The 19,407-nt window shown below is 41.9% G+C and overlaps 1 pseudogene; it reads left to right on the top strand.

The window, feature by feature from the left end:
- The first annotated feature begins 649 nt into the window (after window positions 1-649).
- LOC132157571 (WD repeat-containing protein 27-like) lies at window positions 650-19,131 on the top strand (annotated as a pseudogene).
- The last annotated feature ends 276 nt before the right edge of the window (window positions 19,132-19,407 follow it).

Raw genomic sequence — 19,407 nt, 5'->3', positions numbered from 1 at the left:
GCAAACCAGCAGTACAAGACTTTAGGGACTTTGGTACACCTTAGAAATTATCCCTTCTGATGTGATGGCTTGAAGGACGCAAAAGCTGCTGGTTCACAGGGCAAAAACTGGAATTTTATTTACTAACTAGTAATTGAACCATACAGTATAATTATATATGGATTACATTTGCAATACTTCAAGAGCAATACATTTTACATTCAGGTGATGAACGAAATCATTTGCAGCTGATGTCATTGACACTTTCCAAAAAACACTAAAATAGCGTAGGGCTAGTTTTCAACAGATGGTCAGTAAAAGCAGGTGTGTAACCTTCAGAAGTCTTCATTTAAGCTGACTCTTAGAGGCTAACTAGTTTGGGACCAGTTTGCTAGTGTACAGTTATTAATAAACGTGTAACGTTAAGTCCAATAAATTAAAAACAGTATATACAGATATGTATCCAGTTTTATAATATAGTGGATATCTTATCCACTGATGCTTTAAAAAAAAGTTGCATGACACCTTTGTTCACTGTATTCATGGAATGTATAAACTGGGCCAGTTAGATGTTATTTTGCCCTGCTAAACATTTACGACTTTCTCATTGTGTGTTACAGAGGACTACTGAGATCTCCATGGCTGCTGTGACTTATTTTTTTTTTCTTATTTTACTGAAAGGTTCTCTTTAACTTGCAACAAGCCAGTGTCCCACCTGCAGCTTGCCTGCTGTCCTGTCCCATGGCAGGACAAGAATGTAAGAATTTATGAAAACAACAACCTGGAGGTCCTTTTTTACCTATATCTATTTTCATTAAACCAATATATATATAATTATTCTCAGCTGACTGGCAAGTACCATCAATACCATACTAAATGATTTTTTTACATTTTTGGGAATAAAAAGAGTTTTTATTCATTTAGTCATTTGTAACATTTAATAGGACTGCATTGTTGCACAGCATTAAAAAATGTTAGTTAACATTTAAATCTTATTTTAATGTTTCCTGTAGCCTCCCTTGGAGCTCAGTGGTCACCATGGTGATGTGTCTGCCATGGCTTTTGGGACGGTTAGAGATTGTCTCCTCTTCTGTAGTGCTTCTGAAGGTTATGTTATAGTCTGGGACATTGATCGCTGCTACACACAGATCAAAGACAATAATAAACGCATGCAAAGTCCTTGATTCAGAAACAGACTGAAAAATTCTGCTCGTCTGCACAGCATATAAAACTGTGACACCTGAGAATGATCTAAGAATGATCTTCTCTGGAATATATTCTCCGTCAATCACTTTTTTGTCCCATCTCCCAAACATGACATCTCTGTTCCAGGTGGAATTGCCTCAGGTAGAGTTGTTGGCACATTGCTTAGCCGGGTGGTGCATCTGTCACTGTGTCCACTGAGTGCAAAAATGTCCGCATGCTCCGACTCCAGAGTGTTTCTACTGAATGCAGAGGTATGAAATAAGATACACCCGATTTTGATTCAGTGAAAGGAAAACAAAAGCAGTATGCTGAAACGGTAAAAAGGAAACAAATGCCTTCTTTGACCCATCTCCAGATGAAATGCAGAACAAAGTCTGCATGTAGAACATTCCGTTACCCAGACTGTGATTAACCAACCCATAAAGATGAGAGATAACATTGAAATATTCATATGCAACCAGCAGTAAATTAGTGTATTAAAAAATCTGAATAAGCCCCTTGTTGTCTTGTAAATCAGAAATAAATGGTATATCATAAATCATTCAAACAGCATGTATCTGCTTAAACCATACTTAAACTTGTTTGCATTATGTAATAAAACACATTTAAATCAAATTATAAAACAGTAAAAATGTTTAAATGAAGACCCAAAACTTGGGGCCACTTTATTTGTGATTCCTATAGAAAGAGGAGGCATCTGGAGTTTTGAAAGCTCATCTTGCTCCTGTGACTGCATCATAGTTCTGTCCATGGAATGTTAATCTTCTCATCTCAACATCAGAAGACAGAACATTTAAAGTACAGATTTTAATATACAGGTGCATCTCAATAAATTAGAATGTCGTGGAAAAGTTTTGATTTTGGCTCACATTTAACAAAAACCCATCTCAACAAATTAGAATACTTCATAAGACAAAAAAAAACCTTTTTAGTGAATTGTTGGCCTTCTGGAAAGTATGTTCATTTACTGTACATGAACTCAATATTTGCTAGGGGCTCCTTTTGCTTAATTACTGCCTCAATTCAGCATGGCATGGAGGTGATCAGTTTGTGGCACTGCTGAGGAGGTATGGAAGCCCAGGTTTCTTTGACAGTGGCCTTCAGCTCATCTGCATTTTTTGGTCTCTTGTTTCTCATTTTCCTCTTGGCAATACCCCATATATTTTCTCTGGGGTTCAGGTCTGGTGAGTTTACTGGCCAGCCAAGCACTCCAACGGAATTGCTGAAGGAAGCATGAAGTACTCTTCTTGATAAACGGGTGCAGTGACTTTGGTTTTCAAAAAACACAATGGACCAACAACAGCAGGTGACATTGCACCCCAAATCATCAGACCATGGAAACTTAACACTGGACTTCAAGCAACTTGGACTATGAGCTGCTCCACCCTTACTCCAGACTCTAGGACCTTGGTTTCCAAATGAAATACAAGACTTGCTCTCATCTGAAAAGAGGACTTTTGACCACTGGGCAACAGTCCTGTTCTTCTTCTCCTTAGCCCAGGTAAGACACCTCTGATGTTGTCTGTGGTTCAGCAAATTCCTTGACATGTCTGTGTGTGGTGGCTCTTGATGCCTTGACCCCAGCCTCTGTCCATTTCTTGTGAACTTCACTCAAATTCTTGAATCGATTTTGCTTGACAATACTCATAAGGCTGTGGTTCTCTTAGTTGGTTGTGCATCTTTTTCTTCCACATTTTTTTCATTCCACTCAACTTTCTGTTAACATCCTTGGATACAGCAGTCTGTGAACAGCCAGCTTCTTTGGCAATGGATGTTTGTGGCTTACCCTCCTTGTGAAGGGTGTCAGTGATTGTCTTCTAGACAACTGTCAGATCAGCGGTCTTCCCCATGATTGTGTATCCTAGTGAACCAAACTGAGAGACCATTTTGAAGGCTCAGGAAACCTTTGCAGGTGTTTTGAGTTGATTAGCTGATTGGCATGTCACCATATTCTGATTTGTTAAGATAGTGAATTGGTGGGTTTTTGTTAAATCAGAGCCAAAATCATCATAATTTAAAGAACCAAAGACTTAAACTTTTTCAGTCTGTGTGCATTGAATTTATTTAATACATGAGTTTCACAATTTGAGTTGAATTACTGAAATAAATGAACTTTTCCACAATTTATTTAGATGCATCTGTGTTTTTATATATATATATATATATATATATATATATATATATATATATATATATATATCTTTGAAAATTTATGCAACAGAAACTGAGGTTCTTCACAAATAGCCTGTAAATGTAGATAATATGTAGTGAAAATGCTAAAGTTTTTGTTTCACAGTGTATCCACTGCTTAGTCTGTTCATCATGGAGCAAAACAGTCAGTTCATCACAGGGTCTGGTGACGGACAGGCCAATAACACTGCTACACTCTCCCCGTGGACCACAAATGCCGCTTGGTGACAAAACTGGACCTTTCCAAGCTTGAACAGAAGCATGAGAGAAATCTCAGAAAAACCAGCTCACCTCAAAATAGACCAGATGGTTAGAAAAAACCCACAAGCCACAATTCAGACTGTGTATAACTAGTGTTTTTCATGTGCCTACCTCACTGCGGAAAACGATACATCTGCTTTAAGTGAAAAGGATCTCACTGAGCTTCATCGGTGTGCTTTTCCAGGAGCGACTTGTAATGATGTGAGTGGAACTGTGGAGACAGCAAAGCCTGTTCTGAGAATTTGGGCACAGAAACTGCAGTCCAGACATACTAGCCTGCAGCAGAGATGCTGTTTTTGGTCTGTTATTGTTGTTCACCTTTATCCATTTGGGCAATTGTTGAATATTTGGGGTAAGAAATTATGTAGGGCAGACAAAATGTATTTAAAAGCACACCGTATGTATGATAACATTCATTACTGTAGTAGTCATAACATTGTAAATTTGTGGTAGAGATATAAAGCATGGTACACCTGTCTTTTTCACAGGCGTAAAAACTATTTTTTCAACAGATTTTTCTATGGTCATGGCAGAATACGTCCAATTAGGAAGCCTCTTTTATGATTTCATGCTGTTTAAACAGCAGTTACAGCTTTATGACAAGATGGCTTTGTGAACTGAACCTGAAAACTTTTGCATAACGTCAATTATATGCTAATATTCGGAATATCACATTTTGTAAACACTGTTGGAGAAATGCCAGCAGACCCGGAAAGTAAAGGAGGCCCAGGAAGAGGCAAAGTCACAAAAATCAGAAATACTAAAAACTTTAAAATATATATAAATTAAATTTCTTCTTTTACACACTCATGTTTAGTTAAATAACTATGCCTGAATTCTTTGCATTGTTATTCACAGATTCATAGTGATTCATATAAAACAACAAATTACCCCAATAACTAGTTTATTGGACAGGAATGATGACCCTAGACCTCTCCACTTTATGATTTGCACTGCAGTAAGACACTGACTTAAATCAAGTTTTTTTTTCAAAGCTTTAGTGCAGTTCTCTTTTAGAGGAAGCTTGTGCAATCTCTTATCAGATCTTTTATCTTATCAATCTCTTAGATTCTGCCACTGTAGTTTAATATAACATGCTTTCATAGATGTTCTTTATAGAGACTTTGTGGCAATGTGGGCGTGAATTCCTACAGTAGGACTATACAATATTTTCTTTTCTTTTTCTGTTGTATAGTTACATTAACCAGGGCTTAGTTCTTTGTTGTGTCTTTTTGTAAAGTCTCTTCTTTGTGCCTTTCCATTGAGAAAGTTGTGTGTGGATCGGACGTTCTAATGGACTTTAACTGCTTGACCTGGATACTTCAGAGCTTCTCATGAATCTTTCACTCTGAGGCATCATAAGTATTCACTTAACTCTGAAACATAAACATACTTTAGTTTCAAATTTAGCAATTGAAAAATATTGAAAATATTTGATACAGTATATTTTACCTCGGTATGTTTATTGTAAAAACAATAGTAGCATATATAAAAAAAAATTTTTTAAATAGCATTCAACTAAAGTGTTCAACTAAACTCTAAAGTGTGAGTAGGCTTCTGTGTGATAACCAGATAAAGATGGAGTCTTCTATCTTGGAATATTCCAGGATTATGATACTTTAGAGAGTGATAGAAAGTCAGTGCATGTCCTTGTACACTTAATGATAACATTGGTTAAATCTTGCAACCTCAAAACAAAATTCACCTCCGAAATATGCATAAACATCATGATTTTAATTATAACAAATGGCTTCCTAAAAATACTTGAAGCTTGGGAAAATACACCATCCATACAGTGCCAGCATGGTGCCATTTTTCTGAAGAAGAATGACTGTTTAGTTTTCAAATGTACTAATTCTTCCTGGTTTACCACTAATCTATTCCATACCAAAATCAAGTTTCAAAACAGATTTTTTTTTGAGACATGAAACATAATTACCATAGTATGTAAATATTTTAAATAATGAAGTGGCAGTTTATTTTCCTGAGAGGTGACCTAAGCATTTCAATGGCAGGGTCATGGGCCATCTCTAATGAACTTGGTGGCAATTTAAGTACTGTGCTAGCAGTAACTTTTCATGTTTGTGCATCTGTGCAATATGTATTTTTATATATTTACAGTATTACATTTTTTTTGACAGATTTTTAAAGATCCATATTGTTAACCTAAAGCCGCTCTAGAGTTCACATGTATAGCACCTTTGGTATTTTTACAGTCCTGCAATTAGCAGTTTATGGTTTCACAAAGCCAGGATTATTTAAGATGTAAAGCTTTTACAAGGTTTGGCTTTGGTTTGCATTCTGTGAGGAAAGTGGTCTGTGTGAGACCGTACAACACGATGACTACCCCCAACTTCTCTCTTTCTGCATAGATGTGTTGTTTGGTGACTTCTCTATTTGGGACTTCAGTAGCCCTTTTAGAGGTTAAAAGTGCCGGGCTGGGGGAGATCTGCTTTAGGTTGGCGATGGGCGTCTCTCTGGATGAACAACTTTTAGCTGTGCCCAGGTAGCAACACTCATCTTTCAATCTCTATGAGGTTCCTGACCCTGGCCAGGTGGTGCTTGGATTTAGAATGCCTAGGGTTTCATTTTGAGCCCCATCCAAGAATAATTTACTCAGCGCTTGATTTTGGTTTAAGACAGAATTATCTACAGTAGACGTATTGTCTTTTATAGACTGTTAACCTTTTTCCTAGTCAACTACCACAATGGAAAATGCTTTATTTTATTATTTCCAGTAATAGAAGTCTATTTATGTTGTTTTTTTCCTCTATTTTCAGTTCTCCTCCGATGACTATGTCCCCTCTGAATGCTGAGCTGGCAAAACATGGCCCAAAACCTCAGAGAAAAATCGGTTGGAGTTTACAAAACCACACATGCACTCTTTTCGTTGCCAAAGAAAAAAAAACACCTTTGGATTAACTAGCATTTCAATGTCATTGACACCCCCCGTGGTAATATTTATGATGCTGACTCCTTACTGTCCAAAATGTTAATCTTTCTGGCATTGCCAGATTATAGCTTTTCAAAAGAAAGTTGTCATTAGGCACAGCCGAATTCTTTTTAGTTAGAAAAACTTGTACAATACATGGAAATTAAACTGTCTCTCTTTATATAACAGCCTGATGCCATCTGGTGTCTGAGGTCACAAAGATAAAGGCTTTTCATAACCACAGAATGAAGAGACCAGGCACAGACCACGTCACAAAAACTCAGTGCTAAATCAAAATGTACCCAATTTATTTTCTTAACACATGATCTTGGTCTTAATTTGCATGATTCATCCTTGCATATCTTTCCAAAGACAAAGAAATGTATCCATTTATAATATAAAATACACTACCATTAAAAAATTGGGGTCAGTAAGATCTTTTCATGTTTATGTTTTTGTAAGAATCTCTTATCCTCACATATACTTTGCAAGCAATTCAGCAAAGTGGTAAAATATTGTTTCCCACATACTGACCTACTGTAGTACCTCCATTCTCTTTCATTTGGTCAAAATTACGTAAAACCAATAGAAGAAGAAATTTCAAACTACTTTTTAGATCTCTTCTATGCTTGCAGAAATTTCCCCCTTTTTGAGTGTTTTAACTGCATAATGATTTTTTTTGTCTTATATGTCTCATGGATGTAAAAGCAATCCATCATCATTATTTCTTTCTCTCTCCCTCTCTCTCCCTTACTCTTCTTCCATCTCCAACTAGGCATTATTTCTCTTCCTTACTTGAGTTACACATCCTCAGAGGTTTATTCCATAGCTTTTTCTGGGGCCTAAGTCAATACCATAACTAGGACAACTCATTTTCTTCATACTGCGGGGCTTTGACACGCACTTATAGTCGGGATCCAGCAGTTTAGGGTATGTGATTGAAGGTCTGATAACAAGTTGATCTCAGAACAGTGTGCCATATACTTGAATAATGGGTTATGTCAGGATGTGGTGTGTTGACAAAGAACAGAAACTGCTATCTTTCTTCAATACACTGTTTCAGTACTGTTTGCCAATGTAAACTGAAATAATTTTGGATACCACAGAAATAAGTATGATCTATGAAGAATACATGATTTCATATTGATTGATCTCATGACAGGAACTTTATGTTGTCCAGAGCGCATAGACATTTTTTCCCCATTTGTATTTGTAGTACCCGCACTAATTTTTTTAGTATTATTAAAGTAATTACAATAATGATTGTTCTCAATATATGGTGGAATTTATTCAAAGTTAAAGCATAAAGGGTTCCTGGCCGAGTCTTGCTACCAGTTTATTTTTAAGTCGTTGAAGTTGTTTGGAAGTGTTTCCCAAGAAAACAGCAAAACCAGCAAAAGACAGGAACTGAGTTCAAATCTCAAAAGTTTATGGCATAATAATAAATTTGACTGATTTTACAGATGTGATGTGTCCAGTCCTGCTCTTGGAGGGCCACTATCCTGCAGAGTTTAGCTCCAGTCCTTATTAAACAGCTGATTAAGCTAATCAGCATTTTCAGGATTACTAGAAAGAAACCATCAGGCAAGTGTGTTGGGACAGATTGGAACTAAACTCAGCAGGACATTAGCCCTCCAGGGCTGGATTGGAAACCTCTGTTTTAGGAAGTAGTTGCAATTATTAGCCACTTTTCAGAATATACATTTAGCCTGTGCTTGGAAGGGGAACCATTTTTGGAAACGTGCATTAGTTTTAATGGAGCTGGAAAAAAAGAGCTCACTTAAGTGAAGAAAACTCTGAAAAAGATCAGTTCTTCGGGTTGTATCATATAACATCTTTTTACTGTAATATGACTTTCGTATTACTTTTGAATAAGTTTTTATTTGTATAAATTTTGTGTCAACTAAACTAAATATCAAAAAATAAACTGAAAGGGTATATTTTACAATAATGACAAGCTGATTGTACAGTACAGTATCAAGATTTACCAAATAAATAAATATATGGGCATGAAATATGGTTTAAGTTGAAATTATTTCATTACGTAGCAGAAAGAGACTCTAGAGTGATATAAGAGTCATAAAAATGGTGGAGAAAATATAATAGTATGCCTCTAAACACTATAATTTGAAATAACCTTGATACATGATCAGTTAAATGATTTAAGTGTGTAGTAATTTCACTGATATTATTATATCAAGCTTATTTCAAATTATAGTGTTAGTGGTATATAATTATGATAGATGAGTAATGTTCAGACTGTAAACAGGCAAAGCTTAATTACATGACTGACCTGTTCTCTTTTTGACTTCTAGGTGTGAGCTGTCAGAAGAGTGTAAAGGATCAGCCTTTGGTTTTTCACACACAAGTGAAGTCATCAGGATACAATACAGCTCCTCAGTAAGTCAGTAGACCACACAGCAGTCTAACAAACTTAATGGATTCAGGTTTACTTTTATATGGTTCACATGGTTTCAGGCTTTGGAAATTGAAATTGGTAAGTTAAATGTGCAACAGTAGTTATGAGCATTCAGTCATACTGAAAATGTATGAAATAAATCCCTTCAGTATGCGTATTGATACTGTTAGACATGTATAGAACGCTGCATATGTCAAATTAACTAAATTAATAGGCGAAGAAGCTTATTCTATAGAAACAATTACTCAGGCTGTGTGCTGGTTGCCTTTTTAAACATGAATTAAAGTAAATGACACTAATTGTACTCTCACCTAAGATCTTTTATGCTGTAACTTTAGAGTTAAATCTGAGGTAACGAGCATAATATTCATTTAAACACTGTTTAATTCTGTTTCCATGGAATGTACAGACCTGCTTAGACTCACATTACTGAAAGGTTTTATTGCCATTTTTGCCATATTTTTTATTTCAGTATTATGTACTGAATGTACAAGGGGACCTTCATGATGTTTGTCTTAGTAGAATCGCAATCATCTTTATATCATTGCTCTTCTGTTGATTTTGATTGCTTCCATTGTCTTCATTTGTAAGTCTGGATGGATTTATTTCATACGTTTTCATACATATACACAAGCTCCAGTCTGGATCCAGAACACCTGAGAAGAGATGATGCTGACCCCCTCAGACGACCCCAGATGATGCTAATCCTGAATCAACAAACAGAACTAACAAATATTGCTACAAGTGTGACTGCATCATATAATAATTGCTGTTAATAATGTTCATCGTCTTGCTGACTACGTCTTGTATTCATTTTTCAAACAAATCACCACTTATAAACTACTACTAAATATTGTAAGAACATAATTTTCTGTAAAGTTGCTTTGTAATGATTTGTAACGTAAAAAGCGCTATACAAATAAACTTGAATAAATTAATGATTAAAAGCATCTGCTAAATGACTAAATGTAAATCTTTAAAGCACATCAAAAATGTTGTTGCCGCATCTGCTTGTGACCAAGTCAAGTATCCTGTCTATGATAAACTAGTATATGTTCTCTTGGATTTTTCAGGAATTAGTCTATAAGCTATAAAATACATCTCTTTTATAGTAGGACCCTGTTTAGACCAAAGACCAATGTAAAGAAGAAAAGCAACTCTGCTGCAACAACTATCACAAATATGTAAGTATTCTGTCAGTTTCAGTAAAGAGTCTCAAGAATGCAGTAGTACTGAATAAGACTATGGTAGCTTTTGCTGAAAATTATGCACTGTTTTTCAACAGGAAGTGCCTCTTAAGTAAATATCCTTCACATTTTGAAGCACTATGTATGCCTTATGCCCATTTGACAGTTTCCACAACTCCAACCCCTGTCAGCTCTCTACAGTATTTAGGTGAGGAACAGTATGATCACACTAGGCTTTAAACTTGTGAAATTTCTTTGTACTGCACAACCAGAAAATGCTCAATCAGAAATTATGTCAAACTGCATGACTTCTTTTTAAAAATTCCTAAAATATATTTTACAACAGGAACAAATAGTAAAACATTAAAAGTGTCATGCATTGAACAAAAATATTTGTTTAAATATTTATTCTTTTGGTTCCCTTTCAGTCGGTCACTCTCGACGCCACGTCGGTGACCGACGAATATGGGATATCGCGTCGATAGACCAATCTATTTCGAGTGTAAACTAAACGAGCCAATGCACATTGGCATGCAATTATTGCATCCAGCTGCCGCTGATCACTGCGTGAGTATAAGAGGGCAGCAGGTGCAATGCATACCAGTTTTTCGCTTCGGAGCCGAGCGTTAGTATCGCTCTGCTCAACGGTGTCTGCTGTGAACTACGAGTTCAGCACGCTCTCGGAAGCTTCGTGTGTTGGCGAGACGGCGCTTCAGCGGCGGTCGTTCCTGTGTCGAGTGGATTGCACACTTCAGGCTGCATTACCCCTTCCGTGTTGCAAACGGCCAATTTCCCTGAGCGCCTCAGCACTAAAAGAGCATATCCTAAAGAGCAAATTTCTCTAAAAGAACTTCACGGGTGCGTCTTTGTAAAGACGACGGATCGTCCTTATAAGGATGCCGTTTCACCCGTGCGTTTCTGGGTGCGGTCGTTACCTGGCAACGGGTGATGGTCACGATCACTGCCTCACGTGTCTGGGCGTCGAGCACGCTGAGGTGGCTTTCGTGGATGAGTCATGTTCTCACTGCGGGAATATGATCATTTCGGAGCTGCGAACCAGGCTCCGCTACCTTCAGGGGGGCGGAGTCCCGCGGCCGCGATCTGGGGCTCGTTCTGGCGCTTCCGGCAGTAGCGCGGATGGTTTGAGGGTCACAGTGGTGGCAAACCCCGCAGGGAACCAACCCTCTGGGGACCACCACTCCTCTTGCACCTCCGATCCAGTGGAGCAACCTACGGAACGCACTGGGCCCTCTACAGCGAGCGTACCAGTGGTATGCAGTGGGCCTCCCCCCGACCAGATGTCGATCTCAGCATCGGAGGGAGAGCTGTCGGACGAAGATTCGGCTGCGCTGCCGCCCTCTGGGACGGTGGCAAGGCCTGAGTCGGAGCCCGAAATGTCAGCTATGCTTTCCCGGGCCGCCGAGAGGGTAGGGCTCGAGTGGAATCCTCCACCGCGTCCCGAGCCCTCGTGACTGGATGATTGGTTTCTCGGGGTGGCGCGCGCTGGTTCTCAGCGCCCCACCCCAGTGCCTTTTTTTCCGGAAGTGCATGACGAGCTCACCAGGTCGTGGACGGCACCTTTTACTGCCAGAAACCGGCTGGTGGGCTCCTCCTCCCTCACCACCCTCGATGGCGAAGGGGTATTCGGGAATCCCGTCGGTGGAGCGGGCGGTAGCGATGCAATTGTGTCCTAAGTCCTCCTCCTCCTGGTGTGGAGACCCGGTGCTTCCTTCCCGGGCCTGTAGGCACTCGTCTGGTCTGACCGGCAGTGCCTATACGGCTTGCGGGGAAGCTGCTTCCGCCTTACACGCCATGGTGTTACTGCAGGTGCACCAGGCTAAGGCACTGAAGGACCTGCACGAGGGTGGTCATGACCCAGACGTTCTAAAGGAACTCCGAACCGCCACTGTCCTCGCGCTGGCCCAGCAAGTCTTGGCTGCCCAGAAGCAGACTGAGGCGACCCGACACATCCTGCCCTGGCGGGCAGCTGCTGCCTCTACCCGCCCGCCGGCCACAGTGCTCCAGCCTGCTCGTCGCCGAGGGCAGCCCCCTGCATCCGCCCCCGCTCACGCGCCGCATCTGCAGCAGCCTCCAAGCACACTCGCACCACACTCCGGTCTGCTCACAAGCCGCCCGAGTTGGGTCCCTGTGTTCCACCTCGCTGCCCCACTGCGGGTATGGCTGTGGTTCCGCTGGTCCCGCTTGTACGGTTTTTAAGCGCCTGGTCAGGGCTACCCAGCCCGTCTCGCTGGCTTCTGCGAACCATCAGCCTCGGCTATGCGATTCAGATCGCCCGGCATCCCCCCAAGCTCTGCGGTGTCCGCTCCACTACAGTGAAAGCGTCCGATGCCCCTGTCCTGCGGGAAGGGATCGCAGTCCTACTGGCGAAGAACGTGATATGACCCTCCAGCCGATATGAGGATGGGGTTTTACAGCCCGTTCTTCATTGTACCCAAGAAAGGTGGTGGGTTACCACCGATCTTGGATCTGCGAGTTTTGAATCGGGCCCTCCATCGGCTACCATTCAAAATGTTGACACAGAAACGCATTTTCGGGTGCGTCCGTCCCCAAGATTGGTTTGCAGCGATCGACCTGAAGGACGTGTACTTTCATTTGTCCATCCTTCCGCGCCACAGACTTTTTCTGCGGTTTGCGTTCGAAGGACTGGCATATCAGTACAAGGTCCTGCCCTGCAGGCTGTCCCGGTCTCCCAGTGTCTTTACGAAAGTCACGGAGGCAGCTCGTTCCTCTCAGAGAGCACGGTGTTCGCATTCTCGACTACTTAGACGATTGGCTGATACTAGCACAGTCTCGAGATCAGTTGTGCGAGCACAGGGATGTGGTGCTCCGGCACCTGAGCCTGTTGGGCCTTCAGGTCAGCTTGGAAAAGAGCAAACTCCCGTGGAGGATCTCTTTTCTCGATATGGAGTCTGATTCGGTCGAACAGACAGCACGCCTCACAGAGGAACGTGCGCGGTCGGTGCTAGCCTGCTTGAATACGTTGAAGAGCAAGACAGCGGTCCCACTGAAACTCTTTCAGAGGCTCCTGGGGCATATGGCGGCCGCGGCGGCACTTACACCGCTCGGCCTATTACATATGAGACCGCTCCAGCACTGGCTTTATGGCCGAGTCCCAAGGTGGGCGTGGAAGCGCGGCACTCACCGGGTCCAAGTTACACCGGCCTGTCGCCAAACCCTCACTCCGTGGTCAGATCTTGCATTTCTCCGGGCAGGGGTGCCCCTAAAGCAGATGGGCCCGCAGCTGCAGTGGCACATCAATTGCCTAGAGTTGCTAGCAGTACACCTTACACCAGTTGTTCTACTCCCTGACCGAGGGAACTCTCGGCACGGACCCACTGGCACACAGCTGGCCTCGGGACCTACGCAAGTAGGCGTTTCCCCCAGTGAGCCTTCTCGCACAGACACTGTGCAAAGTCCGGGAGGACAAGGAGCAAGTCTTGCTAGTAGCGCCGTATTGGCCCATGTGGACCTGGTTCCCCGAACTAGTGCTCCTTGCGACAGCCCCTCCTTGGCCAATTCCTCTGACGAAGGATCTACTGACTCAGAGATGGGGCACCATTTGGCACCTGTGTCCAGACCTTTGGAAACTCCATGTCTGGTCCCTGGACGGGACGCGGAGGTTCTAGGTGACCTACCCCAAGAGGTAGTGAACACCATAACTTCGGCGAGAGCACCGTCTACGAGACACGCTTACGCCTTGAAGTGGAACCTGTTCGTTGAGTGGTGTTCTTCTCGCCGAGAAGACCCCTGAAGATGCCCGATTGCGGTCGTGCTATCCTTTCTGCAGCAAGGGTTGGAGCGAAGGCTGTCTCCCTCCACCCTCAAAGTCCAGGTTGCCGCTATTGCTGCGTACCATGACCCCGTGAATGGGAAGTCTCTGGGTAAGCATGACTTCATCGTCAGGTTCCTTAGAGGGGCCAGGAGGTTAAATCCTTCCCGGCCCCCCTGTATACCCTCTTGGGACCTGTCTCTAGTGCTTAAATCACTACAGCAGGGCCCATTCGAGCCTTTGCATTCAGTTGAGCTAAAGTTTCTTTCATTGAAAACTCTGCTCCTGCTTGCACTGGCCTCCATCAAGAGGGTAGGGGACCTGCATGCATTTTCGGTCGACGATTCGTGCCTACAGTTTGGGCCGGCTGACTCCCAGGTAATCCTGAGGCCCCGGCCTGGCTACGTGCCCAAGGTTCCCACTACACCCTTCAAAGACGAAGTGGTGAACCTGCAAGCGCTGCCCCTGGAGGAGGCAGACCCAGCCCTGGCTTTGCTTTGTCCCGTCCGAGCATTAAGGTGCTACGTAGACCGGACACAAAGCTTCAGGAACTCAGACCAGCTCTTTGTCGGTTACGGAGGCCGGCAGAAGGGGAGTGCCGTCTCTAAGCAGAGGATGGCCCACTGGATTGTGGATGCCATAACCCTGGCTTATCAGGCTCAGGATGTGCCCTGCCCGTTCAGGTTGCAAGCTCACTCAACTAGAAGTGTTGCATCCTCCTGGGCGCTGGCTCGTGGCGCCTCGCTGACAGATATTTGTAGAGCTGCGGGCTGGGCGACCCCTAACACGTTCGCTAGGTTCTATAGCCTTCGTGTAGAGCCGGTATCCTCCTGTGTTCTCACCTCAAACGGGTAGTGGCACTGAGAGGCCCCGGTTAGTGTCGTCTTGCTTAAACCGCTCCAGAGTGTCCGTACTGTAGACCCTGTTGAGATCCTCCATCACCCTAAGCAGCTGGACGCGGCGGAACATCCGGCGCCAGACCTTCATGATGAATCCGGGAGAACCATGGAAGGGTGGGTTCCATATTGAGACCTAAGCAGTACTCATATGTGTATAGTCCACGGTATAGCCTTAGAGCCCCGTGTTTCCCCGGCAGACTTCTGCCTTCCCAAGAGGGTTTTAATCACCTCAAATTTCTCCGTATACTCCTAAACGGATGCTATATGTGTATTTGCCTCCGAGACCTCCTTCGGGAAGGATGGGGCTTCCGCAGCGTCCCGGCTTCAAGCGGACCGGGTACGTTTTCCCAGTGTTATCCAATCTCACCCAGTGAGGTAGTGCTTTGACAACGGTGAGTGGAGCTTCTTGTTCTGAGCCCCGGCCTACACCTAATAGGGGCGCAGGCGGCTCGCACAGGGCACTGGAAGGGGCAGCACCCATGGCGCTTTGATAGGGATCCCATATTCGTCGGTCACCGACGTGGCGTCGAGAGTGACCGACTGAAAGGGAACGTCTCGGTTACGTATGGTAACCCTCGTTCCCTGAAGGAGGGAACGGAGACGCCACGTCCCGTCGCCATGGTTGCTGTACCGCCGCTGAGCTGCCGGGTCCCCAGCTCGGCTCCTCAGCGAAAAGATGGTATGCATTGCACCTGCGGCCCTCTTATACTCACGCAGTGATCAGCGGCAGCTGGATGCAATAATTGCATGCCAATGTGCATTGGCTCGTTTAGTTTACACTCGAAGTAGATTGGTCTATCGAAGCGATATCCCATATTCGTCGGTCACCGACGTGGCGTCTCCGTTCCCTCCTTCAGGGAACGAGGGTTACCATACGTAACCGAGACGTTATAAATGGTCAAATTTCTGCACAAAGTTCACCCTTGTAGCACTGTAGTATCCTGCTGTAATTTCATTGGCTTAACTTTGCATAGCAAACAGTTTCTTTTCCAGCTTTATGCACAATCAACAGCACTTAATAGCCATGGCTAACGATCATTTGCCTGTTGATTTGCCCATTTTTGGTTCTTCTGTGGTCTCACATAAAGACTCCATACTGTAGCACCAGCAGCAAACCCGAGTAGACTCCTGGAGTTAAACACAATAAAGTCTTGTACAGCTGTTTTTATGTGTGCTTTAGTAGTTATTTTAGACATGTGCTTGAGGAGCGTCGTTTTTTAACTAATTATTCCTTCATTTTTGATTGTTAACTTTCTATTTTTGTGGCTAGGAGATGGAAAGCAGATTGCGTGTGGCCCTGGAGATGGTTCTGTTTTGTTGTACAACTCTTCACTCACCAGCAACCCAGCTGTCTACACAGGTAGTGGGATAGCTTCAAATCTGTAGTGTTTATTTTTGTAAAATTCCTTTGCATGTCTCTTATTTTCATTTCCTCAATGAGTGGCATCAAGGAATTGATTTAGTATTTGATTTTTGCATGCCATTCTGACAGCACTTGATACTGACAACTGAAACTGACAGTTGGGGAATTCTGACTTTTGGAGGCCCTTCCTGTCCCTGAAATAGATGCTCTTTTCATTGGACTAATGACCTGATATACTCCCAGTTCTTTTTCATTCTTAGGGGTAAAAAGATGTTTGAAATGCCTTTGCAGCAATATCTTGTTAGCGAAAATCACAATGCCACCCACACTGCTGAGAGCGGCATTAAGATGATTATATTAATACGTGCTGCACATTTTCCTCACAATAACAAAATAAACAGCAATTAAGAAAGTATCTGACCACCTACCTATCACATAATCGCAACAGGCACATGATAGTCTAATACAGGGGTGTCAAACTCAGTTTAGTTCCAACCCTGCTCCAACACACATACCATGTAGTTTTCAAATAAGCCTAAATGATTAGATTAGCTGGATCAGATGTGTTTTATTAGGGTTATAACTAAACTGTGCAGGGCTGTGGCCCTCCAGAAACTGAGTTTGAAACCCTTGGTTTAAAACATGTATTCGTCTTATTTAATATTTTATAATCATATATAGTTGCCTATACCTTTTGTATTTATGGTATGGGAGTCCCTTGCAAGGTGATGATGAATTTTGGGGTCCTTGGCATCAAAATTGTGGCTCTGTTGTTTTCTTTTTGTAGGGCACAGTAAGGCTGTGAATACTGTATTCTGGAGTCACAGTAAGCGGTGGATTTTGAGTACCTCTAAGGAGCCCACCCTTTTCATCTGGACCGCAAATGCTTCTGAACCTGTTCTGACCATGGTAACGTATCAACTATTAAAACAAATACAGTTCTTGCACTGACATGAGCAATTTAAAAAGTGCTATTAGTTCTGAGCTTATGCAGTACCTACAATTATCGTCAAGTCCAGCTCAGAGTGAACCAATAAGCGAAGTATGTGAAGAAAAGTTTTAAGATTCAAAAAATTAATTTGCATTTGAATGCGTACGCCTTTGGGAAGTGTTTCTCTTGGCAGTGTTCCTCTGCTGGAACATCAATGGCATCTGTGCAGGTCCCTGGTCAGCACATCAGTGCTCTAAACACTTGCAGACCTCTCTAAACCCTAATTTCCCTCTTTCCCAGAACCCCCAACACAACTGAAGTTCATTCAATTCAGTTTTCTTCAGTCACATTCTGGCTCAGAGTCTCTCTCTGGTGTCTTCCCACCCAGCCTCCTAGACTTGTGCATCTGTGTGTGTATCTGGAGCCAAATATGACCCAATGCATCTGTGTTTGTGTCATTTATATTAAAGAGAAAATCCTGAGTCTGCAATAATAAACAGCTACTTAATGTTGAAAGCGGAGTATAAAAACATTTTAGACATTTTGAATAGAAAGTACTCAAAAGTATGCATGCAAACACAGACAAATGTTTGGCTGGTAGCATAAACAGTAAAAATAATAAATAATAGTTACTAATAAGAATAATAATTCAAAAGTAGCATAATAAAAGCAAACAGTTTATTCTAATGTGGTAAAGATGCTAATGGAACACACTGTAATTGCACACATTTTGGGAGGCAAATATGCATTAAAAAATCATGACGCTAGAGGTTAGATACATACACATACTTGTATACAAGAAGTACATTAAATATCCAGTAGCAATCATATTCCACTCACCAAACTGTCTCTCACTGACTTTCATTAGCCTCATATTATCCAGACAGAAAAACAACATTCCTCTATCCTCATTTATCTCTTCACACTCCATCTTTGGTAAAAAGAGAGAATGACTGAGATTGTGATATTTTAAGCTGATATGGTGCTGAATTTTATGTGCTGTGACATGAATGCACTTTGCACTTATTTAAAGGCTATTAATAAACTGTAATGTTGATATGTGTTACTGTCTGTTAATGCACTGTTTGTTTAACTTCATGGTTCTCCAGGGAGATGAACAGTTTGCAAAGCCCATCAGAAGTGCACAGTTTTATTATCTGGACAAGTTTTTACTGCTGGCGTCAGGATCAAATCTAATGCTGTACCTTTACCATCTGGACACCACGAGAGATGACATCAAGAGGTACAAGCAGTTAATAGACAATGAGCAAGTAACAAGAACACAGGGTGTTGGTGACCTTCTGCCAAAAGAATGGTTCAGTTTCAAGGGCTTGTAAAATCTGGGAGTATGCCAGGCTATCAGATTTTAGGGTGCCTCATCTCAAAAATCCTAATTTAAGCTTTAGTCAGACCTGTTTAAATTAACAACCACATACTTCATATTCTAAGACAGGAAGCTGTATAGAATATCTATATAGATTTTTGTCATGGTTAAATATGTCTGTGCTGGAGGGGTAAGCAGTTTATATTGTATATCCATATACAAGTGTTGGGGAATTCCTTGAAGAGATACACAGTGGACATCAGCCAGATATTGCACATAATATTTTGTTTATGATGGAACACAATCTATAGAATAATTATGTGTTTTCAGCATTATGTAAGGTGGTAGAAAATCTCTACAAACAGATAAACTGCATTTTCCTTTTTGCCATATTTCTGTAAAATGGTCCAAATGTAAAGTAGGTTCATGTCCACACAGCTTCAACTGCAGTGCTTTATTATAATCTATAGAAAATAACACTGAAATAATTTTATTATTTAAATGTATTTTCTTCTTCATTTAATCACAGGTATAAGCAAAGAAGTAAGTCTAAATTGACCAGTAATTTCAGCATGAAATCAGGAACGGACATCATTTCAGTGTCAGCCATCAATGACTTCTACTCCTGTTTCCTTAAATACCTGACTTAACCTTTTGGCTTTGCACAATTCAACAATAGCTGAAGGTATCAGTGCATGAGCAGAAAATAGCTTTTGCATAATCATGAAAATAAAAAGCACACAGAATGTGCAGATGGGAATCTAATGTGAGTGGGTATGTGTGAAGTAATGTGTGAAATGGCGATGGTGTACATGTAGGCTACTGACTAGGTTTACAAACATGAAGGAAGCTGAAGAGTGTAGCAGGTAGTCTTCAGACACTGGGACAGGAGGATGAACAGGCAGCTTGTCGTTGGAATATTCCAC

The sequence above is a fragment of the Carassius carassius genome, chromosome 14 (genome assembly GCF_963082965.1).
Source record: "Carassius carassius chromosome 14, fCarCar2.1, whole genome shotgun sequence".
NCBI lineage: Eukaryota > Metazoa > Chordata > Actinopteri > Cypriniformes > Cyprinidae > Carassius > Carassius carassius.
This window is presented reverse-complemented; position numbering and strand designations above follow the sequence as displayed.